Source organism: Engystomops pustulosus, chromosome 2 (assembly GCF_040894005.1).
Source record: "Engystomops pustulosus chromosome 2, aEngPut4.maternal, whole genome shotgun sequence".
NCBI lineage: Eukaryota > Metazoa > Chordata > Amphibia > Anura > Leptodactylidae > Engystomops > Engystomops pustulosus.
In genome coordinates this window covers 259,123,421-259,150,328 of record NC_092412.1, presented here as the reverse complement: position 1 = coordinate 259,150,328, position 26,908 = coordinate 259,123,421, and the positions used below count along the sequence as shown (strand labels likewise).

The 26,908-nt window shown below is 46.5% G+C and overlaps 1 protein-coding gene across 7 annotated transcripts in view; it reads right to left on the bottom strand.

Annotated features, from left to right (window-relative positions):
* Positions 1-26,908, bottom strand: part of ZBTB20 (zinc finger and BTB domain containing 20) — a 713,029-nt gene that overhangs the window by 208,631 nt on the left and 477,490 nt on the right. For all 7 annotated transcript variants that reach the window (XM_072138925.1, XM_072138923.1, XM_072138926.1 and 4 more), the window contains one exon: positions 11,456-11,512. The gene's annotated coding sequence lies outside the window, so the exon portion shown is untranslated. The remainder of the gene's footprint in view (positions 1-11,455; positions 11,513-26,908) is intronic.

Sequence of the window (26,908 nt, the reverse complement as noted above, 5' to 3'; positions counted from 1 at the left end):
TTAACCAGAATATTCTTGGGCATCTGAGGACCCTCCATTACACATTTCCTCTGATGGAACCCACCAGATGGAACCCACCAGATGTAGTTGGAGGGTCAGAGTACAGGGGGAAGTGATCAGACTATAAATCCGGGACGGAGCTTGTAACTGGTTTCTGGACTCAAGCAGAAGAGGACATCTTGCAATGATTGGTGATTTTACTGACTTTCAGGATTGAGTGACAACCCCTATACCAGCCCGGAGGTTGTCACTCCCAGGAGAAGGCCAAGAAAAATAAAAAAACACAGATTTTTTTTAAATTCACTTAAAGGCATATTTGCTCATTTAGGAGGAATGTATTGTGATAAACAACAAGTTACCCCCCCCCCCCTCACCCATCAGTATCCGGTGCCGCCATGTTTTCATTTCCTCTTTCGGCACACGGTGATAATTTGGAATAATGACATGTTAGGAAGCAGAGAATGTCATACTTAGGCAATTAGTGGATTGTGTCCATGTTATCAGTGAGAAAGTGATGACCTCAGTCTGTTCCCCAGTGATTGTTGTCACTTTATATTATAGATAGTCCAAGCTGAAATGAATTAAATTGGCTAAGATACCAAATCAGGTGGCTAATCCTCCGAATCAGGTGGCTAGGCTTCCGAATCAGGTGGCTAAGCTTCAGAATCAGGTGGCTAAGCTTCCGAATCAGGTGGCTAAGTTTCCGAATTAGGTGACTAGGCTTCCAAATCAGGTGGCTAAGCTTCCGAATCAGGTGGCTAAGCTTCCGAATCAGGTGACTAGCCTTCCGAATCAGGTGGCTAAGCTTCCGAATAAGGTGGCTAAACTTCAGAATCAGGTGGCAAAGCTTCCGAATCAGGTGGCTAAACTTCAGAATCGGGGGCTAAACTTCTATATCAGGTGGCTACGCTTCAGAATAAGACGGCTACGCTTTGGAATAAGACGGCAAAGCTTCAGAATCAGATGGCTACGGATCCAAATAAGGTGGCTAAGCTTCAGAATCAGGTGGCTAAGCTTCCAAATCAGGTGGATAAGCTCCTGAATAAGGTGGCTAAGCTTAAAGATCATGTGGCTAAGCTTCCGAATCAGGTGGCTAAGCTTCTATATAAGGTGGCTAAGCTTCCGAATCAGGTGGCTAAGCTTCCGAATTACATGGCTAAACTTCTGAATTACGTGGCTAAACTTCTGAATCAGGTGTCTAAGCTTCTATATCAGGTATCTAAGCTTCCAAATCAGGTGGTTAAGCTTCCAAATTACTTGGCTAAACTTCTGAATCAGGTTACTATGCTTCGGAATCAGGTGGCTAAGCTTCCGAATCAGGTGGCTAGGCTTCCGAATCAGGTGACTAGGCTTCCGAATCAGGTGGCTAAGCTTCCAAATAAGGTGGCTAAGCTTCAGAATCAGGTGGCTAAACTTCTATATCAGGTGGCTAAGCTTCCGAATCAGGTTGCTAAGCTTCCGAATAATGTGGCTAAGCTTCAGAATCAGGTGGCTAAACTTCTATATCAGGTGGCTACGCTTCGGAATAAGACGGCTACGCTTTGGAATAAGACGGTTAAGCTTCCGAATCAGGTGGCAAAGCTTCAGAATCAGATGGATACGGATCCGAATAAGGTGGCTAAGCTTACTGATCACGTGGCTAAGCTTCCGAATCAGGTGGCTAAGCTTCCAAATCAGGTGGATAAGCTTCTGAATAAGGTGGCTAAGCTTAAAGATCAGGTGGCTAAGCTTCCGAATCAGGTGGCTGAGCTTCTATATAAGGTGGCTAAGCTTCCAAATCAGGTGGCTAAGCTTCCAAATCAGGTGGCTAAGCTTTCGAATTACGTGGCTAAACTTCTGAATTACGTGGCTAAACTTCTGAATCAGGTGGCTAAGCTTCTATATCAGGTGTCTAAGCTTCCGAATCAGGTGGCTAAGCTTCCAAATAAGGTGGCTAAGCTTCAGAATCAGGTGGCTAAACTTCTATATCAGGTGGCTAAGCTTCCGAATCAGGTGGCTAAGCTTCCGAATAATGTGGCTAAGCTTCAGAATCAGGTGGCTAAACTTCTATATCAGGTGGCTACGCTTCGGAATAAGACGGCTACGCTTTGGAATAAGACGGTTAAGCTTCCGAATCAGGTGGCAAAGCTTCAGAATCAGATGGATACGGATCCGAATAAGGTGGCTAAGCTTACTGATCACGTGGCTAAGCTTCCGAATCAGGTGGCTAAGCTTCCAAATCAGGTGGATAAGCTTCTGAATAAGGTGGCTAAGCTTAAAGATCAGGTGGCTAAGCTTCCGAATCAGGTGGCTGAGCTTCTATATAAGGTGGCTAAGCTTCCGAATCAGGTGGCTAAGCTTCCAAATCAGGTGGCTAAGCTTTCGAATTACATGGCTAAACTTCTGAATTACGTGGCTAAACTTCTGAATCAGGTGGCTAAGCTTCTATATCAGGTGTCTAAGCTTCCAAATCAGGTGGCTGAGCTTCCAAATAAGGTGGCTAAACTTCTGAATCAGGTAGATAAACTTCTGAATTACATGGCTAAGCTTTGGAATTAGGTGGCTAAACTTCCGAATCAGGTGGCTAGGCTTCCGGATAAGGTGACTAGGCTTCCGAATCAGGTGGCTAAGCTTCCGAATTAGGTGGCTCAGATCTGTATCTCCATAATTACCGGTCTGTTGCAGAAGAAAGGAACTTTTTTTGATAACTAAGAAGATAATATGTGGAGTAACTCTCTGGATACTAATCCACAGTCAATCCCTGCAATATAAATCCAATTTTCACAGTCCTGCTGCTACTAGTAGCATACACAAAAGTATGATTACACATCTATCCAGGGACAATACATAACACTGTCTGCAGCTTTACAAGGTCAAGCCTGAATAGAGATTCCCATTAAACCTCGTCTGGCGGCACACACCTGCTCCGGTATCTGGAAGCTACTTCTTGAGCGTCTGGCGACACCCAGCAGACACTCCACATCCTCGAGTGGCCCTCATCTACAATAGAAAACTATCAAGGACTAACCTCCATCCTTGATTCCACTTCATCCTACCCTTTATCTTACCCTTGAATGTTACTTAGTGGTCGACGTCTTCTACAATATAAAGGCTTTAGAGCCGACACGGAGAACCAGACCCGATCCATGGAGACTTATGGGACCGAAAGACGGCAAAACCAAATGTGACCCCCACCACCTCCCCATTGCTTGAATTTCTTCCATTGCTGCTCGCTATGATGGTCTCCTATGATATGAATAGATTTTGAAAGTATTTTATACATTGATGGGCATGTTGCCACGTTCTGCCTGGCACAAGATTACTGTCCGGGTAAATTTAGAGCGCCATCCTCCGAATCCGAAAATTGGGGTCTGTACTGCGGTCCCGGGCTGTAACAGATATGTCCGTCATGAGTTTAATGGGGGAGCAGGTAGCTGTCAGCTCCCTGCTCCATCATCCTGCCCTGCATCGTAGCCCTGGCAATCCGCAGACGATTCAGTGTGTAGCGATATTCTAGACGGCGCTGGAGTCGCAGACATCTGAACCCGTTTCCCCGATACAAAGTGTCAGCCTTAAAACCGCCGCGTTGCTACAAGTTTGTTTGCGTTTTGTCTTGGCGTGTCACATTAAATGCATTAAGAACAAGGATATGAAACAAATGTCTGAGTGAGACTGGATGATGCCACTAGAAACAAGTTGCTTTGTACATTGGTTTGACAAGTGCATTAAAAGAAGTGTATGTCAAGGAGGAGAAGAGAATGAGCGCCTCGCGAGCGTTCCCGGAGGTGACACTTCTGCAGGCTGAGGTGCAATTTGTCTTTCATGCACGGCTCAGACTTGTCTGGCTCTATTGTTGCTACCTGCCTCAGTCACACGAGACAAAGTCAGACTCTTCCTGAGCGCTCACTCGCGCTGACATGTGCTTCCTTTTATTTACTATCTGGAAACCACTGGGAGAGGCCCCCGGAGCCACTGATGTGGATTTATCTGCATCCCTGTCTATAGGGGCGTAGAGCGCTAGAGGTACATGGATTGTGGGGGTCCAATACATTGTGGATTGTGGGGGTCACTCCTGCAGAGGAGGCACAGGGTCACTCTTGCAGAGGAGGTGCAGGGTCACTCTTGCAGAGGAGGCACAGGGTCACTCTTGCAGAGGAGGCACAGGGTCACTCTTGCAGAGGAGGCACAGGGTCACTCTTGCAGAGGAGGTGCGGGGTCACTCTTGCAGAGGAGGTGCAGGGTCACTCTTGCAGAGGAGGCACAGGGTCACTCTTGCAGAGGAGGCACAGGGTCACTCTTGCAGAGGAGGCACAGGGTCACTCTTGCAGAGGAGGCACAGGGTCACTCTTGCAGAGGAGGCACAGGGTCACTCTTGCAGAGGAGGCACAGGGTCACTCTTGCAGAGGAGGCACAGGGTCACTCTTGCAGAGGAGGTGCAGGGTCACTCTTGCAGAGGAGGCACAGGGTCACTCTTGCAGAGGAGGCACAGGGTCACTCTTGCAGAGGAGGTGCGGGGTCACTCTTGCAGAGGAGGTGCAGGGTCACTCTTGCAGAGGAGGCACAGGGTCACTCTTGCAGAGGAGGTGCGGGGTGACTTCTGCAGAGGAGGCACAGGGTCACTCTTGCAGAGGAGGCACAGGGTCACTCTTGCAGAGGAGGTGCAGGGTCACTCTTGCAGAGGAGGCACAGGGTCACTCTTGCAGAGGAGGCACAGGGTCACTCTTGCAGAGGAGGCACAGGGTCACTCTTGTCGAGGAGGTGCGGGGTGACTTCTGCAGAGGAGACACGGGGTCACTCTTGCAGAGGAGGCACAGGGTCACTCTTGCAGAGGAGGCACAGGGTCACTCTTGCAGAGGAGGTGCGGGGTGACTTCTGCAGAGGAGGCGCGGGGTCACTCCTGCAGAGGAGGCGCGGGGTCACTCCTGCAGAGGAGGCGCGGGGTCACTCCTGCAGATGTGTCGGTACGTGGGGCCCTGTACAGATGTGTCGGTATGCGAGGCCCTGTACAGATGTGTCGGTATGTGGGGCCCTGTACAGATGTGTCGCTACGCGGGGCCCTGTACAGATGTGTCGGTATGTGGGGCCCTGTACAGATGTGTCGGTACGTGGGGCCCTGTACAGATGTGTCGGTATGTGGGGCCCTGTACAGATGTGTCGCTATGCGGGGCCCTGTACAGATGTGTCGCTACGTGGGGCCCTGTATAGGTGTGTCGGTATGCGGGGCCCTGTACAGATGTGTCGGTATGTGGGGCCCTGTACAGATGTGTCGCTACGTGGGGCCCTGTACCGATGTGTCGGTACGCGGGGCCCTGTACAGATGTGTCGGTATGTGGGGCCCTGTACAGATGTGTCGGTATGTGGGGCCCTGTACAGATGTGTCAGTATGCGGGCCCTGTACAGATGTGTCGGTATGCGGGGCCCTGTACAGATGTGTCGCTATGCAGGGCCCTGTACAGATGTGTCGCTACGCGGGGCCCTGTACAGATGTGTCGCTATGCGGGGCCCTGTACAGATGTGTTGGTATGTGGGGCCCTGTACAGATGTGTCGGTATGCGGGCCCTGTACAGATGTGTCGCTACGCTGGGCCCTGTGTAAGGGCGATCAGGTAAGTGCCCTCAGGAAGACGACCTAGGTGCCTGTGATTGCTGGCTTGCGTTGCGGCACATGTATAATCGCCCTGTTGCTGTATGTAAACATCCATAATCATCTGCTGGAGGTTAGAGATTCTCCAAACTGCAAAATAGATGATGAGGGTAATAAGCGTGGAGAGCGCCTTTAATTATTGAGAGGGATAAACATTCTTGTCAATAATTCATCCCGGGAATAAGCGCTATTGTCTTTCCTTTCTACATTTAGCACAAGACGTCGCGGCTTCAGAAAGCTCCAGATGGGTGAAAGCGGCAGCAGGACCCGGAGAAGGTGGGAGGTCCTGTGCACCCAGACATGGGACGACCCCCGGGGCGGTGACTGACTGATTCTGACTTACATCATCTGCTCCAGTCACATCCAAAGCTGCTCAACGTGTTCCCCTTTGGGGCCACATCACACAAGGGCTTAATGGTCATCGGTCTCGTGCTCTCAGCGCTCGGCTAGTAGAAGATCTTTCTGGGCCGCATGGCCTCTGGTCTGTTGTGTATTGCTAAGCTGCAATACCAAATGCGGCCACAATACAATGTATGGCGCTGTACATGGGCACTGGGGTACACTGCTTCCATGTTCAGATTCCCAATACCCTTGCACATGTCACGTATGACAATGACATTATCCTCCAGATCTGCACCAATCATCCTCTACCATGTCTGTATATGATAAATCTGGGGTCACTGAGCTCTGGAGGAGTCAACAAGCCCCGCCCCCTGCTGGCACTGGCTATGTGACGGCTATCTCTTCTTTCTGGGTGGTGTCTCCAGGTGCCAGGTGCTCCCTGGGGCACAGACCTGTTGGGCGAGGTGACATCTGGCCGGTGTCCCAGTGTGTCAGACGTCTGTGATGTCAGGGATCCACCAGACGTCTGCTGAGCCTCGGGCACAACACCCTATCCCTATGGGTGTCCTAATCACACCCCAGCATTAATAGGGAGGCCACACTGATAATCAATGACTCTTCTGACTACTATTCTTTTAATGATCATTAGACGACTCTACAGACCCTGCCTCCTAATGATAATGAGATGACTCTGCTGCCCCTGCCCCCTAATGATAATGAGATGACTCTGCTGCCCCTGCCCCCTAATGATAATGAGATGACTCTGCTGCCCCTGCCCCCTAATGATAATGAGATGACTCTGCTGACCCTGCCCCCTAATGATAATGAGATGACTCTGCTGACCCTGCCCCCTAATGATAATAAGATGACTCTTCTAACCCCCCCTCTAATGATAATGAGATGACTCTGCTGACCCCACTGTCTAATGATAATGAGATGACTCTGCTGACCCTGATCTCTAATAATAATGAGATGACTCTGCTGACCCTATCCCCTAATGATAATGAGATAACTCTGCTGACTCTTCCCCCTAATGATAATGAGATGACTCTGCTGCCCCTGCCCCCTAATGATAATGAGATGACTCTGCTGACCCTGCCCCCTAATGATAATGAGATGACTCTGCTGACCCTATCCCCTAATGATAATGAGATGACTCTGCTGACCCTGCCCCCTAATGACAATGAAATAACTCTGCTGGCCCTGCCCCCTAATGATAATGAGATGACTCTGCTGACCCTATCCCCTAATGATAATGAGATGACTCTGCTGACCCTGCCCCCTAATGATAATGAGATGACTCTGCTGACCCCACTGTCTAATGATAATGAGATGACTCTGCTGACCGTCCCACCTAATGATAATGAGATGACTCTGCTGACCCTGATCTCTAATAATAATGAGATGACTCTGCTGACCCTATCCCCTAATGATAATGAGATAACTCTGCTGACTCTTCCCCCTAATGATAATGAGATGACTCTGCTGACCCTGTCCCCTAATGATAATGAGATGACTCTACTGACCCTGCCCCCTAATGATAATGAGATGACTCTGCTGACCCTATCCCCTAATGATAATGAGATGACTCTGCTGACCCTGCCCCCTAATGACAATGAAATAACTCTGCTGGCCCTGCCCCCTAATGATAATGAGATGACTCTGCTGACCCTGCCCCCTAATGATAATGAGATGACTCTGCTGACCCTATCCCCTAATGATAATGAGATGACTCTGCCGACCCCACTGTCTCATGATAATGAGATGACTCTACTGACCCTATCCCCTAATGATAATGAGATGACTCTGCTGACCCTGCCCCCTAATGACAATGAAATAACTCTGCTGGCCCTGCCCCCTAATGATAATGAGATGACTCTGCTGACCCTGCCCCCTAATGATAATGAGATGACTCTGCTGACCCTATCCCCTAATGATAATGAGATGACTCTGCTGACCCCACTGTCTAATGATAATGAGATGACTCTGCTGACCGTCCCACCTAATGATAATGAGATGACTCTGCTGACCCCACTGTCTAATGATAATGAGATGACTCTGCTGACCGTCCCACCTAATGATAATGAGATGACTCTGCTGACCCCACTGTCTCATGATAATGAGATGACTCTGCTGACCGTCCCACTGTCTCATGATAATGAAATGACCCTGCTGACCCTATCCCCTAATGATAATGAGATGACCCTGCTGCCCCTGCCCCTAATGATAATGAGATGACTCTGCTGACCGTCCCACCTAATAATAATGAGATGACTCTGCTGACTCTTCCCCCTAATGATAATGAGATGACTCTGCTGACCCTATCCCCTAATGATAATGAGATAACTCTGCTGACTCTTCCCCCTAATGATAATGAGATGACTCTGCTGACCCCCCCTCTAATGATAATGAGATGACTCTGCTGACCCTGTCCCCTAATGATAATGAGATGACTCTACTGACCCTGCCCCCTAATGATAATGAGATGACTCTGCTGACCCTATCCCCTAATGATAATGAGATGACTCTGCTGACCCTGCCCCCTAATGATAATGAGATGACTCTGCTGACCCTATCCCCTAATGATAATGAGATGACTCTGCTGACCCTGCCCCCTAATTACAATGAAATAACTCTGCTGGCCCTGCACCCTAATGATAATGAGATGACTCTGCTGACCCTGCCCCCTAATGATAATGAGATGACTCTGCTGACCCTATCCCCTAATGATAATGAAATGACTCTGCTGACCCCACTGTCTCATGATAATGAGATGACTCTACTGACCCTGCCCCCTAATGATAATGAGATGACTCTGCTGACCCCACTGTCTAATGATAATGAGATGACTCTACTGACCGTCCCACCTAATGATGAGATGACTCTGCTGACCCCACTGTCTCATGATAATGAGATGACTCTGCTGACCGTCCCACCTAATGATAATGAGATGACTCTGCTGACCGTCCCACCTAATGGTAATGAGATGACTCTGCTGACTCTTCCCCCTCATGATAATGAAATGACCCTGCTGACCCTATCCCCTAATGATAATGAGATGACCCTGCTGACCCTGTCCCCTAATGATAATGAGATGACTCTGCTGACCCTGCCCCTTAATGATAATGAGATGACTCTGCTGACCCTGTCCCCTAATGATAATGAGATGACTCTGCTGACTCTGCCCCTTAATGATAATGAGATGACTGTGCAGCCTCTGATGATGCTTACTCCACCCTCTAATATTTGTGAGGCGACTGAGGACCTGATAGCATGACCCCGCCCTATAGGTGACTCTGCTGCTGCTGAGACGTGACACTGCTGTGGCTGCTCCTGTGACTGGAATTTACCATTTTACTGAAATTACAATATTTTAGGAATGTTTTGATATAGATGAACTTAAAAAAAATAATATATTCATAATAAAATCCTGATTTGCATAATGTTATTTGTGGATGATATGTTCTCACTCAGCACATAATGTGACCCTGATGAGCCCGCTAGGAGACCAATAATGAATGTGACCGAAAACTCTGCAGCAGGATTTCTATTCCGTTTCTATGGGCTTCTTAATGTGGGCGGAGCTTTGCTCCCATGTGACTGGGCACAACTGGCAGAGGAACATAAGGAGGAGGAGTCAGACTACATGACTACACTAGGAATAGCTGTAGTCATAAGCTGCTACAATGTATAAACTCGGGGTGCAATAAGCAGGTATAACATTTTTTTTCCTTTAATTTTTTTTATTAAGAAACTAAATTTCTCCAAATTAGAGGAAAAATTATGTTGTTTTACTAAATCAGGAATTAGTGGGTTTTTTTGTTAATTTTTTAAAATTCATTATCGGATAAGAAAAATCGCCGGGATGGGGAGTGCGGCTCTCGCCTTGTGGAATTCATTAGTCACAGACTAAATCTAATTTGCTACAGACGCCGCAGTTTATGTGTCTACAGGAATTTTTTTATTTTACACAATTAACTGGTAGCGGATAATTAATAAGAATAGATTTTTCCTCCGAACGTTTAAAAATAAACCCAAAATATAATTACTTAAAAGAAAGCTGATGATACATCGCCGGCCGCAGGACACACAACGGTAAGAAAGTCATTCGTGGACTCATGGCCATTGCTCCGCAGCCCTCCCATGACCTGCAGAGGAGAGGACCTTCTATGAAGGAAGGACCTGCACACAAGACGACCTGTACAGGGGAATGCATGAAATGAATGAAGGACCTGCACATGGTAGGGCCAAAAATGATGAAAGGACTTGTACAGGAGAGGACCTGTAATCAAGTAAGGACCTGCACAGGGGAGGACCTGTAATCAAGTAAGGACCTGCACAGGGGAGGACCTGTAATCAAGTAAGGACCTGCACAAGAGAGGACCTGTAATCAAGTAAGGACCTGCACAGGGGAGGAGCCGTAATCAAGTAAGGACCTGCACAGGGGAGGAGTTTTAGAAGGGAATTGCTGAAATGATTGAAAGATCCGCAAAGGGGAGGCATGTAATGAAGCAAAGTTCTGCATAGGTTAGGACCTGAAATAAAGGACGGAGATGAACAGTGGAAGACCTATAATGATGGTAGAACCTGCAAAAGGAAGGAGCTACAATAAAGGAAGGACCAGCACAAGGGAGGACCTGTAATGAAGGACCTACACAAAGGGGGATTTTTAATAAAGGAAGTACCTGTTCAGTGGAGGACGTAAGATGAATGAAGACCTATACAGGGGAGGACTTATGATGAAGGAAGGACCTGTACGGGGGAGGACTTATGATGAAGGAAGGACCTGTACAGGGGAGGACTTATGATGAAGGAAGGACCTGTATGGGGGAGGACTTATGATGAAGGAAGGACCTGTACAGGGGAGGACTTATGATGAAGGAAGGACCTGTACGGGGGAGGACTTATGATGAATGAAGGACCTGTACGGAGGAGGACTTATGATGAATGAAGGACCTGTACAGGGGAGGACTTTTGATGAAGGAAGGACCTGTACAGGGGAGGACTTATGATGAAGGAAGGACCTGTACGGGGGAGGACTTATGATGAAGGAAGGACCTGTACAGGGGAAGAATTATGATGATAGAAGGACTTATAATATGGAGACGTATAATATAGGAAGGCCATACACATGGTGGGACATGTAACCAGGAAAGGACCTACACAGTTTCAAGCTGAGCAAAGTGAAGGACATTAGTTCATTGTGACTTGATCTCTCACTACTTTGAGGGCCTCGGTATCAGGGGTGCACTTACTTATACACGCTGACATCACTACGTAAATACAATCACTGAAATTCCAGGGGAAGCTCAATCTCAACTTCCGGGAAATGAAGACGTCTCCAGGCGGAGGATTATGGGCACCTCACACCCCAATGATAACATTGCCCACATTACACAAGTGTCAGTATAACAATAACATCCAGTATTCATCACTTGTGTCTCCATTCCACAGTATGGGCATTATCATGATATCTGGTGGCACCACTTACCCCACGGACTGGTCCAATGTAGTGCTTTGTCCTGAAGACCCCAGACCAAGATCCGAGCTGAAACACAAGATAAAAGCATAAACAGATGAAAAACCAAGTATAAATATTCTCTATATCTGCACTTTATAATAGAGGATGACACCAGAGCGGAGGGGGTACACGTTAGGTCACCATAATGTACAGTTATATGACTTTTCTATGTGATGCTGTTTGTGATATCTCACTTACTCCTTGGTTACTGCCAGGGTAACGGGATTGGAGCCTGAGCTCGGGATATGTGAGTAGACGCCAGGGATTACGGCTCAATCAGGGTGGTGCAGGATGCGTCACAAAGAATGTGACCGTCTTACTGACATCAAAGGGCCGCGGAGCGTGTGCTGAACCCATGGCATGTTCTATCAGGGCTTCTAAGCCAATGTAACAAGCGGACAAGGCTACCCCCAAGAACCAGGCACTGGTACACCTCCCCAGCTCCGGGTCAGTGCTCCCCAGTCTGGTACCTAGCAATGGTTAACCCTAAACAGTCATACAATTTACCCAAACCTCTCCCATTAGCTGCTACAGCACCCATCAGATTATGTGGCATCAGATTATGTGGCACAGTCTTCCACAAAGCTACAAATCCGGCCAAGATGTAGAAGACATTAGAAGTCTCCTAGAAAGTCATCTTGGATTTCTCGCTCCATTAACCAACTAAAACGTCCCAGAGAAGCCTCAACCAAAACTGATCATTTTCTTCTGCCAGTCAATCATCTGGTAAACCACAATTTCAGCCAACTAGTCTAGACTCCAAACCATGTTCTGGGAGGACATGATCCAAACCATCTTTTGAGGGCGGCTTTCCAAACCACGTCTAAGAAGCCCACATCCCAAATCACAGTCTAGGGAGCTCCAGTGGTTAGCACTGCTGCCTTACATCTCTGGTGTCCTGGGTGTCAATCCAACCATGGAGCTGTTTACATGGAGATTTTATGTCCTGCCCTTATTTTTGTGGGCACCTAAGGGTGCTTGCTGGAGTCCAAAGCCAAGGCCAAGTCAACTGGCTTCCCTTTTTACGCTAGTCTCAAATTCTGGAAGCCATGGGTATCGCTAACTTGCTCAAAGACTTGACTTCCAAATAATATCTTGAAGGTTATTGAGGCAGAACCTTCTGACCGACCACACTAATCATTTCTGGAAGGGTCACACTTACATACATGTCTAGATGGTATCTGGAAACTATTAGCTCCGATTTAATAATCCATCATATCCAAGGTCAACTATCCAGAACATGAGAGCCTTGTACTGATTTATCTCATCCATTGGGGTCAGACCCTACAACCTTGTTAGAAAGGGTTTAATCTCATTGATCTTCTGGAAACCATTCCTAACCAAAACTTGATTGACTTCCAAACACTGGGGCTCATTTACTAAGGGTCCGCACTTTCGTCGGGTTTCCTGAATATTTCTCTTTTGCCCTGAATTGCCCTGGGATTTTGGCGCACGCGATCGGATGGTGGCTCATCGGCGCCGGCTTGCACGCAACATAAATCGGAGGGCGTCGCCGTCGGACATCCTGACGGATTCGGACCGCAGAATTTAAAAAAGAATTTGTGTCGCAAGATCAGCACTCACATGCACCGGGAAGAAGAAGGTGAACTCCGGCGGACCTCGGGGCAGAAGCGACACCTGCTGGATATCGGGCGCATGATGTTAGTAAATCGCGCCAGATCCGAATCCTCGTCGGACAACGCACTGAGGGATCGTGACAGGACCGGGTAAGTAAATGTGCCCTATTGTCTTGTAGGATCTCATCCCAATAAGGAAAAGGGCAAGGTACTTAAAAAGATATCTAGAGGATCAAGAAAATAACAAACCTCAGAGGAAGGGCTCGATCTTGTTCATAGAACGCTTGATAACTAAAGTTCTATGGAATATAAATAGTACAGGTAATGGAATATAGATCGTACAGGTAATGGTCACCTTTAGGCCTCTCTTTGCTTTTTAAGGTCAGACTTGTTAGACTTGTCCCCATTGTGTCACAGAACGTTAACGGGACCACGCAGTGCTAGAACGTAAGTCCTTGGTGTATAAGACAGGTTTCAGGATGCCTCTCGTAAATGACCAACATCTGCAGGCGACCTCATGTGTGGCGACCCTTGGATGCCGGAACTGGAAAAGGGTTCCGGACATGTAATGGCACATTCGTCCACACTCCACTTTCACATTGTCCCATAGTCTTATAGCTAGTATATACAAGTTATTTTCTTGTCAGACGTCCGACCCGCCATCATGGAATACTTCTACGTGTATTTCAGTTTTTGCAATTTTCATTGAGTGTTTTTCCCACATGGAATCCTCAAAGGTATAGACCCGATAATAGGTCTAGGGGAAGGTTTGAGATTATCAGACTATTCGCTGTCCTGTTATCCCAGCCTTTCTTCTAGGGGAAGGGATGAGGTTTCTCACTGTCTTCCTTTTTGGGTTCACCTAGAATGTGGGGTTGATACCCAGAAGAACCCATTACCCCCTGAACCCTGCAGGACCTTCAGGCTCGGACTTCCTTTTCAATGTGCAATAACCTTTGTTTTTGCCTCCCTGCGTTCCAGAATCCCCCTCCCCGGCCTCCTCTATCCTGCGTCAGGCGCTATCATTGCCGGCATTACATAACACTCCTGTAAGTGCTACACAACGTAAATGTTGATATTGAATCAAGCGAAGTAGTTTTTTTGCTGGTGGGAAAAAAAATGTCATCTTTTATAGAAAGTAAAAATGATAATAAAAAAATCCACAAAACCCGTGGAGTGGCGCCTGTCATCGTCGGGTGAGATCTGCATAAATGAATGCCATTTTGCATGTTATTTGAATACGGTTATATATACCGTCGCTGGCGTCTGAGTGGAAAAAGCGGCTTTGAGAAGGGTAAATATTATTATGGAAATAGCGTGGAATGCTGCGTGTCGCTCCGGCGTGGGGGGAGGGGAGCCGGTCCCGTATCTTTCTGCTTTTATTCCCAGTGAAATAATAAAATACATATTGAGCGTCGTGTTTCTCCGCTTTGCATAATAAAGGGAATAGTCCTGGGATCGTGTTGGGCGGGGGATTGCCGATCCCTGTAACGGCCGGTGATCCGGGATGTGCCGCATTGTGTATAGATATGTACATGGCGGAGGGTCAAGTGATGTGAAGTGGCTGCGGAGAGGCGTACGGGGCGGCCGAGTCTTACGGCTGTGTACTCCATGTAATCCGCAACGCTCCTCCGACTCCACAAGAGAAACATCTGGTCGTTTTTCAGATTCCCCTTCGGATTCCCGACTTCAAAGCGAGTTATAAAGAATAACAAATACATGTCCTGGCATTGAGGGGAGAAAATGGAACAGCGGGAGCGACTGGTAGAAAGTCTCCTTATATGACTGCTAGTGACAAGCGCCGCGGGCTGCCTGGTGAGAGGAGCCGAGAGGTGGAGAGAGACGAGTCCTTATCAATCGGGGCTCCAGGTGTCACGGAGAAGACATCACTAGAAGAGGAGACACCGGGGATTAGAGGACGGCTGCAGAGAGGAGGCCACGTGGAGGTCCACGTCTGCACAGGAGCACAGACACCAGCCGCTCTCATGTCACATAAACGCTTAGAGGAAATGAAAGGAAAACTCCGGATAGAAAACACAGAAATATCTGTACAAGAGACCACCAGGACGCTGCAGAGGAGAATAATCTACACCCCCATGCTATACGCTACATTATTTACTATGTCACATGAATCAGGAGGCACTGGATGAACAGATAGATAGATAGATAGATAGATAGATAGATAGATAGATAGATAGATAGAAGATAGATAGATAGATAGGAGATAGATAGATAGATAGATAGATAGATAGATAGGAGATAGATAGATAGATAGATAGATAGATAGATAGATAGATAGATAGGAGATAGATAGATAGATAGATAGAAGATAGATAGATAGATAGATAGGAGATAGATAGATAGATAGATAGATAGATAGATAGATAGATAGGAGATAGATAGGAGATAGATAGATAGATAGATAGATAGAAGATAGATAGATAGATAGGAGATAGATAGATAGATAGATAGATAGATATGAGATAGATAGATAGATAGATAGATAGATAGATAGATAGATAGATAGGAGATAGATAGATAGATAGAAGATAGATAGATAGATAGATAGATAGATAGATAGGAGATAGATAGATAGATAGAAGATAGATAGATAGATAGATAGGAGATAGATAGATAGATAGATAGATAGATAGATAGGAGATAGATAGATAGAGAGATAGATAGATAGATAGGAGACAGATAGATAAGAGATAGATAGATAGGAGATAGATAGATAGGAGATAGATAGATAGGAGATAGATAGATAGATAGATAGATAGATAGATAGGAGACAGATAGATAGGAGATAGATAGATAGATAGATAGATAGATAGATAGGAGATAGATAGATAGATAGATAGATAGATAGAAAGATAGGAGATAGATAGATAGATAGATAGGAGATAGATAGATAGATAGATAGATAGATAGGAGATAGATAGATAGAGAGATAGATAGATAGATAGATAGGAGATAGATAGATAGATAGATAGATAGATAGATAGATAGATAGAAAGATAGGAGATAGATAGATAGATAGATAGATAGGAGATAGATAGATAGGAGATAGATAGATAGATAGATAGATAGGAGATAGATAGATAGATAGGAGATAGATAGATAGGAGATAGATAGGAGAGAGATAGATAGATAGATAGATAGGAGATAGATAGATAGATAGATAGATAGGAGATAGATAGGAGATAGATAGGAGATAGATAGATAGATAGATAGATAGATAGATAGATAGGAGATAGATAGATAGGAGATAGAAAGATAGATAGGAGATAGATAGGAGATAGATAGATAGGAGATAGGAGATAGATAGATAGATAGGAGATAGATAGATAGATAGATAAATAAATCGATAGATATGAGATAGATAGATCGATAGATAGATATGAGATAGATAGATAGGAGATAGATAGATAGATACATAGATAGATATGAGATAGATAGATAGATAGATAGATAGATAGATAGATAGGAGATAGATAGATAGGAGATAGATAGATAGATAGATAGATAGATAGATAGATAGGAGATAGATAGATAGGAGATAGATATATAGATATATAGGAGATAGATAGATAGATAGATAGATAGGAGATAGATAGATAGATAGATAGATACATAGATAGATATGAGATAGATAGATAGATAGATAGGAGATAGATAGATAGATAGATAGATACATAGATAGATATGAGATAGATAGATAGATAGATAGATAGGAGACAGATAGATAGGAGATAGATAGATAGATAGATAGGAGATAGATAGATAGATAGATAGATAGATAGATAGATAGATAGATAGAAAGATAGGAGATAGATAGATAGATAGATAGGAGATAGATAGATAGGAGATAGATAGATAGATAGATAGATAGATAGATGGATAGATAGATAGGAGATAGATAGATAGGAGATAGATAGATAGGAGATAGATAGGAGATAGATAGTTAGGAGATAGATAGGAGAGAGATAGATATATAGATAGATAGGAGATAGATAGATAGATAGATAGATAGATAGATAGATAGATAGGAGATAGATAGGAGATAGATAGCAGATAGATAGTTAGGAGATAGATAGGAGATAGATAGATAGATAGATAGATAGATAGATAGATAGATAGATAGGAGATAGATAGATAGGAGATAGAAAGATAGATAGGAGATAGATAGGAGATAGATAGATAGGAGATAGGAGATAGATAGATAGATAGATAGATAGATAGGAGATAGATAGATAGATAGGAGATAGATAGATAGATAGATAGATAGATAGATAGGAGATAGATAGGAGATAGATAGATAGATAGATAAATAAATCGATAGATATGAGATAGATAGATCGATAGATAGATATGAGATAGATAGATAGGAGATAGATAGATAGATACATAGATAGATATGAGATAGATAGATAGATAGATAGGAGATAGATAGATAGGAGATAGATAGATAGATAGATAGATAGATAGATAGATAGATAGGAGATAGATAGATAGGAGATAGATATATAGATATATAGGAGATAGATAGATAGATAGATAGGAGATAGATAGATAGGAGATAGATAGATAGATAGATACATAGATAGATATGAGATAGATAGATAGATAGATAGGAGATAGATAGATAGGAGATAGATATATAGGAGATAGATAGATAGATAGATAGATAGATAGATAGGAGATAGATAGGAGATAGATAGATAGATAGATAGATAGATAGGAGATAGATAGATAGATAGATAGATAGATAGATAGATAGGAGATAGATAGATAGGAGATAGATAGATAGATAGATACATAGATAGATATGAGATAGATAGATAGATAGATAGATAGGAGATAGATAGATAGATGGATAGATAGGAGATAGATAGATAGGAGATAGATAGATAGATAGATAGATACATAGATAGATATGAGATAGATAGATAGATAGATAGATAGATAGATAGGAGATAGATAGATATGAGATAGATAGATAGATAGATAGATAGATAGATAGGAGATAGAGAAATAAAAAAGATTCCCAGCGGCACTGCTTAACAAATCCTGGTGGGTGCACGCTCAAACGGGCAGGCTAGAGCCCACAGTCAATAGAAATAGAAAAAATAGGCGGCACTCCAGTGTTGTGGGAAAAATCAAGTGGTTTTTATTCCCAAGTTGCTACGTTTCGGCCTCATCCGAAGCCTTTGTCAAAGGCTTCGGATGAGGCCGAAACGTAGCAACTTGGGAATAAAAACCACTTGATTTTTCCCACAACACTGGAGTGCCGCCTATTTTTTCTAGATAGGAGATAGATAGATAGATAGATAGATAGATAGATAGATAGATAGATAGATAGATAGAGAGATAGATAGATAGATAGGAGATAGATAGGAGATAGATAGATAGATAGATAGATAGATAGGAGATAGATAGATAGATAGATAGATAGATAGATATGAGATAGATAGATAGATAGATAGATAGATAGATAGGAGATAGATAGATAGATAGATAGATAGGAGATAGATAGATAGATAGATAGATAGATAGATAGATAGATAGATAGATAGATAGAAAGGAGAAAGATATGAGATAGATAGGAGATAGATAGATAGATAGATAGATAGATAGACATATATGAGATAGATATGAGATAGATAGATAGATAGATAGATAGATAGATAGATAGATAGATAGATAGGAGATAGATAGATAGATAGATAGGAGATAGATAGATAGATAGATAGATAGACAGATATGAGATAGATATGAGATAGATAGATAGATAGATAGATAGATAGATAGATAGATAGATAGATAGGAGATAGATAGATAGATAGGAGATAGATAGATAGATAGATAGATAGGAGATAGATATATAGATAGATAGATAGATAGATAGATATTTAGATAGATAGATAGATAGGAGATAGATGGATAGATAGATAGATAGATAGATAGGAGATAGATAGATAGATAGATAGATAGGAGATAGATAGATAGATAGATAGATAGATAGATAGGAGATAGATAGATAGATAGATAGATAGATAGATAGATAGATAGATAGGAGATAGATAGATAGGAGATAGATGGATAGATAGATAGATAGATAGATAGATAGATAGATAGATAGGAGATAGATAGATAGATAGATAGATAGATAGATAGATAATAGACAGATGGATAGATAATTTTGCAGCAGGACAGGGTGAAAGGTCAAGTCTGCCCCTAAGGGGATGTTTGGATGACCTTCTATTTTAAAAATGCTGGAGGGCGCCCAGGAGTCGTCGTTCAGCACCCAATACGCCCCCTCTGATATACCGTGTGCTGGGTGCTCCCACCTCTTCCAGGAAGGGGTAGATATGGTTTAGTATCTGCACCTGCACGTTCACAAGGAATTTAGTGGGGGTTTGCAGCCTTGAAAGAGGCCTGGACCCTGGAGCGCTGCTCTGGAGGCCGCTGCACACATCACAGCTGCCCTGCACGAGACTCGCTGCCAAAAATGTGTTCTGACAAATGTGACATTGTCCTATGAAAGCCACAAGTCATAACAAGAGAGGGGGGTGAAAACGACTAAGGTATGCAAGCAAGTGTGCCCCCAACACCTGCCCTGGGGAGGGCATCTCCACTGCTGCCTGGATGACCCCAGCCCTAGTTATCTCATACAGCCTGGGCTGTATTGTCCTGGAGAGATGAGTAATCATACCTCACACTGCTGTGCTCTGTGCTCTCTGCAGCCAGTGTTATGTATTGTCCCTGGAGAGATGTGTAATCAGACCTCACACTGCTGTGCTCTGTGCTCTCTGCAGCCAGTGTTATGTATTGTCCCTGGAGAGATGTGTAATCAGACCTCACACTGCTGTGCTCTGTGCTCTCTGCAGCCAGTGTTATGTATTGTCCCTCCTGGAGAGATGTGTAATCATACCTAACACTGCTGTGCTCTGTGCTCTCTGCAGCCAGTGTTATGTATTGTCCCTGGAGAGATGTGTAATCAGACCTCACACTGCTGTGCTCTGTGCTCTGTGCAGCCAGTGTTATGTACTGTCCCTGGAGAGATGTGTAATCAGACCTCACACTGCTGTGCTCTGTGCTCTCTGCAGCGAGTGCTATGTATTGTCCCTGGAGAGATGTGTAATCATACATCACACTGCTGTGCTCTGTGCTCTCTGCAGCCAGTGCTATGTATTGTCCCTGGAGAGATGTGTAATCAGACCTCACACTGCTGTGCTGTGTTCTCTCTGCAGCCAGTGTTATGTATTGTCCCTGGAGAGATGTGTAATCAGACCTCACACTGCTGTGCTCTGTGCTCTCTGCAGCCAGTGTTATGTATTGTCCCTGGAGAGATGTGTAATCAGACCTCACACTGCTGTGCTCTGTGCTCTCTGCAGCCAGTGTTATGTATTGTCCCTCCTGGAGAGATGTGTAATCATACCTCACACTGCTGTGCTCTGTGCTCTCTGCAGCCAGTGTTATGTATTGTCCCTGGAGAGATGTGTAATCAGACCTCACACTGCTGTGCTCTGTGCTCTGTGCAGCCAGTGTTATGTACTGTCCCTGGAGAGATGTGTAATCAGACCTCACACTGCTGTGCTCTGTGCTCTCTGCAGCCAGTGTTATGTATTGTCCTGGGAGAGATATGTAATCAGACCTCACACTGCTGTGCTCTGTGCTCTCTGCAGCCAGTGTTATGTATTGTCCCTGGAGAGATGTGTAATCATACATCACACTGCTGTGCTCTGTGCTCTCTGCAGCCAGTGCTATGTATTGTCCCTGGAGAGATGTGTAATCAGACCTCACACTGCTGTGCTCTGTGCTCTCTGCAGCCAGTGTTATGTATTGTCCCTGGAGAGATGTGTAATCACACCTCACACTGCTGTGCTCTGTGCTCTCTGCAGCCAGTGTTATGTATTGTCCCTGGAGAGATGTGTAATCAGACCTCACACTGCTGTGCTCTGTGCTCTCTGCAGCCAGTGTTATGTAATGTCCCTGCAGAGATGTGTATTCAGACCTCACACTGCTGTGCTCTGTGCTCTCTGCAGCCAGTGTTATGTATTGTCCCTGGAGAGATGTGTAATCAGATCTCACACTGCTGTGCTCTGTGCTCTCTGCAGCCAGTGTTATGTATTCTCCCTGGAGAGATGTGTAACCAGACCTCACACTGCTGTGCCCTGTGCTCTCTGCAGCCAGTGTTATGTATTGTCCCTGGAGAGATGTGTAATCAGATCTCACACTGCTGTGCTCTGTGCTCTCTGCAGTCCAGTGTTATGTATTGTCCCTGGAGAGATGTGTAATCAGACCTCACACTGCTGTGCCCTGTGCTCTCTGCAGCCTGTGTTATGTATTGTCCCTGGAGAGATGTGTAATCAGACCTCACACTGCTGTGCCCTGTGCTCTCTGCAGTCAGTGTTATGTATTGTCCCTGGAGAGATGTGTAATCAGACCTCACACTGCTGTGCTCTGTGCTCTCTGCAGCCAGTGTTATGTATTGTCCCTGGAGAGATGTGTAATCAGACCTCACACTACTGTGCTCTGTGCTCTCTGTAGCCAGTGTTATGTACTGTCCCTGGAGAGATGTGTAATCAGACCTCACACTGCTGTGCTCTGTGCTCTCTGCAGCCAGTGTTATGTATTGTCCCTGGAGAGATGTGTAATCAGATCTCACACTGCTGTGCCCTGTGCTCTCTGCAGCCAGTGTTATGTATTGTCCCTGGAGAGATGTGTAATCAGACCTCACACTACTGTGCTCTGTGCTCTCTGTAGCCAGTGTTATGTACTGTCCCTGGAGAGATGTGTAATCAGACCTCACACTGCTGTGCTCTGTGCTCTCTGTAGCCAGTGTTATGTACTGTCCCTGGAGAGATGTGTAATCAGACCTCACACTGCTGTGCTCTGTGCTCTCTGCAGCCAGTGTTATGTATTGTCCCTGGAGAGATGTGTAATCAGACCTCACACTGCTGTGCTCTGTGCTCTCTGCAGCCAGTGTTATGTACTGTCCCTGGAGAGATGTGTAATCAGACCTCACACTGCTGTGCTCTGTGCTCTCTGCAGCCAGTGTTATGTATTGTCCCTGGAGAGATGTGTAATCAGACCTCACACTGCTGTGCTCTGTGCTCTCTGCAGCCAGTGTTATGTATTGTCCCTGGAGAGATGTGTAATCAGACTTCACACTACTGTGCTCTGTGCTCTCTGTAGCCAGTGTTATGTACTGTCCCTGGAGAGATGTGTAATCAGACCTCACACTGCTGTGCTCTGTGTTCTCTGCAGCCAGTGTTATGTATTGTCCCTGGAGAGATGTGTAATCAGACCTCACACTGCTGTGCTCTGTGCTCTGTGCAGCCAGTGTTATGTATTGTCCCTGGAGAGATGTGTAATCAGACCTCACACTGCTGTGCTCTGTGCTCTCTGCAGCCAGTGTTATGTATTGTCCCTGGAGAGATGTGTAATCAGACCTCACACTGCTGTGCTCTCTGCAGCCAGTGTTATGTAATGTCCCTGGAGAGATGTGTAATCAGACCTCACACTGCTGTGCTCTGTGCTCTCTGCAGCCAGTGTTATGTATTGTCCCTGGAGAGATGTGTAATCAGACCTCACACTGCTGTGCTCTGTGCTCTCTGCAGCCAGTGTTATGTAATGTCCCTGGAGAGATGTGTAATCAGACCTCACACTGCTGTGCTCTGTGCTCTCTGCAGCCAGTGTTATGTATTGTCCCTGGAGAGATGTGTAATCAGACCTCACACTGCTGTGCTCTGTGCTCTCTGCAGCCAGTGTTATGTATTGTCCCTGGAGAGTTGTGTAATCAGACCTCACACTGCTGTGCTCTGTGCTCTCTGCAGCCAGTGTTATGTATTGTCCCTGGAGAGTTGTGTAATCAGACCTCACACTGCTGTGCTCTGTGCTCTCTGCAGCCAGTGTTATGTAATGTCCCTGGAGAGATGTGTAATCAGACCTCACACTGCTGTGCTCTGTGCTCTCTGCAGCCAGTGTTATGCATTGTCCCTGGAGAGATGTGTAATCAGACCTCACACTGCTGTGCTCTGTGCTCTCCGCAGCCAGTGTTATGTATTGTCCCTGGAGAGATGTGTAATCAGACCTCACACTGCTGTGCTCTGTGCTCTCTGCAGCTAGTGTTATGTACTGTCCCTGGAGAGATGTGTAATCAGACCTCACACTGCTGTGCTCTGTGCTCTCTGCAGCCAGTGTTATGTATTGTCCCTGGAGAGATGTGTAATCAGACCTCACACTGCTGTGCTCTGTGCTCTCTGCAGCCAGTGTTATGTAATGTCCCTGGAGAGATGTGTAATCATAGCTTTGTGCATGTTGTTAGTAGCAGCAGGACTGTCATATATGGATTTATATTCCACCATTGCAGCTTCTCCAGGTGCTCTGGGGGTGTGTCCTCACACTGCTGTGCTCTGTGATGTGTAATCGCGGCTGTGCTATTAGGGCCTGTGGTATGTTTTAGTGCACAGAGCACAGCAGTGTGAGGGCACATCCCAATGCACTTGGAGAAGCTGCAATCCTGGAATATAAACCCATAGATGACAGTCCTGCTGCTACTAACTTCATACACAAAGACCTGATGACACATGTCTCCAGGGACATTACCTGGCAGTCAGACCTCATGTGTTGCTGCAGCATGCCCCGGTTAGGCTGCAGTCGTGTGTAGGCCTCCGGGTTATCCCTCCGCCTCGGCTCGGCCCTCACATGACTTGCTCTGGTGCTGTAAATAGATGGCAGGAGTTTTCTGAGGTCACGGCGCTCGGCAGGAATGTGCCCGGGATGTTTCCAGCCTCGGATGTAAATAGTCTATAAGTTGAGCTTCTATGTATAGACGGGAAATAGGAAACATGTGCAGCTGCGGGGATGAATGGATGCGTAAGTGCCGAGGATTACCAGGGAAGTGCATTACCCCGAGCGCGGGTGACCTGAGGACGGGGAAGACTCCACCGCCAGCTGATCATAACACTGCTGGGATTCACCCAAACTATTGTCTGGGGATTTCTCACTATTTTCAAGATCTCTGCTTTCTGTCAGTGAATCATGAAAAGAGACCATAACCCATACAGTCCAAGAAGACTGGGCTGACATATGGCAGTGGCAGCTTGTGACTGCTGGGATAGTAGAGAGGTCACGGCTTGGATCACATGGGGGTCAAGGTTGGGATTACATGGGGGTCACAGCTGGGATCATATAGCGGTCACTGCTGGGATAGTAGAGAGGTCACGGCTGGGATCATATGGGGGTCACGGCTGGGATCATATGGGGGTCACGGCTGGGATCATATGGTGGTCACGGCTGGGATCATATAGCGGTCACTGCCGGGATAGTAGAGAGGTCACGGCTGGGATCATATGGGGGTCACGGCTGGGATCATATGGGGGTCACGGCTGGGATCATATGGGGGTCACGGCAGGGATAGCAGAGAGGTCACGGCTGGGATCATATGGGGGTCACGGCAGGGATAGCAGAGAGGTCACGGCTGGGATCATATGGGGGTCACGGCTGGGATCATATGGTGGTCACGGCTGGGATCATATGGTGGTCACGGCTGGGATCATATAGCGGTCACTGCTGGGATAGTAGAGAGGTCACGGCTGGGATCATATGGGGGTCACGGCTGGGATCATATGGGGGTCACGGCTGGGATCATATGGGGGTCACGGCAGGGATAGCAGAGAGGTCACGGCTGGGATCATATGGGGGTCACGGCAGGGATAGCAGAGAGGTCACGGCTGGGATCATATGGGGGTCACGGCTGGGATCATATGGTGGTCACGGCTGGGATCATATAGCGGTCACTGCTGGGATAGTAGAGAGGTCACGGCTGGGATCATATGGGGGTCACGGCTGGGATCATATGGGGGTCACGGCTGGGATAGCAGAGAGGTCACGGCTGGGATCAAATGGGGGTCACGGCTGGGATCATATGGTGGTCACAGCTGGGATCATATGGGGGTCACGGCTGGGATCATATGGGGGTCACGGCAGGGATAGCAGAGAGGTCACGGCTGGGATCATATGGTGGTCACGGCTGGGATCATATGGTGGTCACGGCTGGGATCATATGGGGGTCACGGCTGGGATCATATGGGGGTCACGGCTGGGATCATATGGGGGTCACGGCTGGGATCATGTGGTCACGGCTGGGATCATGTGGTCACGGCTGGGATCATATGGGGGTCACGGCTGGGATAGTAGAGTGGTCACGGCTGGGATCTTATGGTGGTCACGGCTGGGATCTTATGGTGGTCGTGGCTAGCCCTTTAAGCCAGTTTCCCCTTGGTAAAAGGGAACCCACCTTCACCAAACTACCTAGGTGAATTTGCTCCAATCACTTTACAAATACTTAACCCACACCTTCCCTATGTGGAAAGTGGCTGCATAAAAAGTAATCATGTGGCCTGCAAAGCTGCCCTGGGATGCAACATGTGCAATAAGGTAGTCTGTGTCCTGCAAAAGTGTACCTCTGCCTTATAGCTGAACTAACTCTGTGCTCCTTGCCCTGACCTCTGCCTGATCGCTGTACTGACTCTGTGCTGCTTGCTCTAAACCTCTGTCTGATCACCGTAAAGGACTCTATTGTGCTTGCACTGACCTCTGCCTGATCGCTATGTGCTGCTTGCTCTAAACCTCTGTCTGATCACCGTACTCTATTGTGCTTGCCCTGACCTCTGCCTGATCGCTGTACTCACTCTGTGCTGCTTGCCCTGACCTCTGCCTGATTGCTGTATAGCCACTGTGCTGCTTGGCCTGACCTCTGCCTGATCGCTGTACTCACTCTGTGCTGCTTGCCCTGACCTCTGCCTGATCGCTATGTGCTGCTTGCTCTAAACCTCTGTCTGATCACCGTACTCTATTGTGCTTGCCCTGACCTCTGCCTGATCGCTATGTGCTGCTTGCTCTAAACCTCTGTCTGATCACCGTACTCTATTGTGCTTGCCCTGACCTCTGCCTGATCGCTGTACTCACTCTGTGCTGCTTGCCCTGACCTCTGCCTGATTGCTGTATAGCCACTGTGCTGCTTGGCCTGACCTCTGCCTGATCGCTGTACTCACTCTGTGCTGCTTGCCCTGACCTCTGCCTGATCGCTATGTGCTGCTTGCCCTGACCTCTGCCTGATCGCTATGTGCTGCTTGCCCTGACCTCTGCCTGATCGCTGTACTCACTCTGTGCTGCTTGCCCTGACCTCTGCCTGATCGCTGTACTCACTCTGTGCTGCCTGCCCTGACCTCTGCCTGATCGCTGTACTCACTCTGTGCTGCTTGCCCTGACCTCTGCCTGATCGCTATGTGCTGCTTGCCCTGACCTCTGCCTGATCGCTGTACTCACTCTGTGCTGCTTGCCCTGACCTCTGCTTGATCGCTGTGCTCACTCTGCGCTGCCTGCCCTGACCTCTGCCTAATTGCTGTACTCACTCTGTGCTGCCTGCCCTGACCTCTGCCTGATCGCTGTACTCACTCTGTGCTGCTTGCCCTGACCTCTGCCTGATCGCTATGTGCTGCTTGCCCTGACCTCTGCCTGATCGCTGTACTCACTCTGTGCTGCTTGCCCTGACCTCTGCTTGATCGCTGTGCTCACTCTGCGCTGCCTGCCCTGACCTCTGCCTAATTGCTGTACTCACTCTGTGCTGCCTGCCCTGACCTCTGCCTGATTGCTGTACTGACTCTGTGCTGCCTGCCCTGACCTCTGCCTAATTGCTGTACTGACTCTGTGCTGCCTGCCCTGACCTGCATGTCATGATCTCTATCTGATCACTGTAAGGACGCTGGGCTTCTTGCCCTGACCATTGCTTGAATTATTGCTGTGCTTAAACACTGATTGCCCAGATCTCAACCGG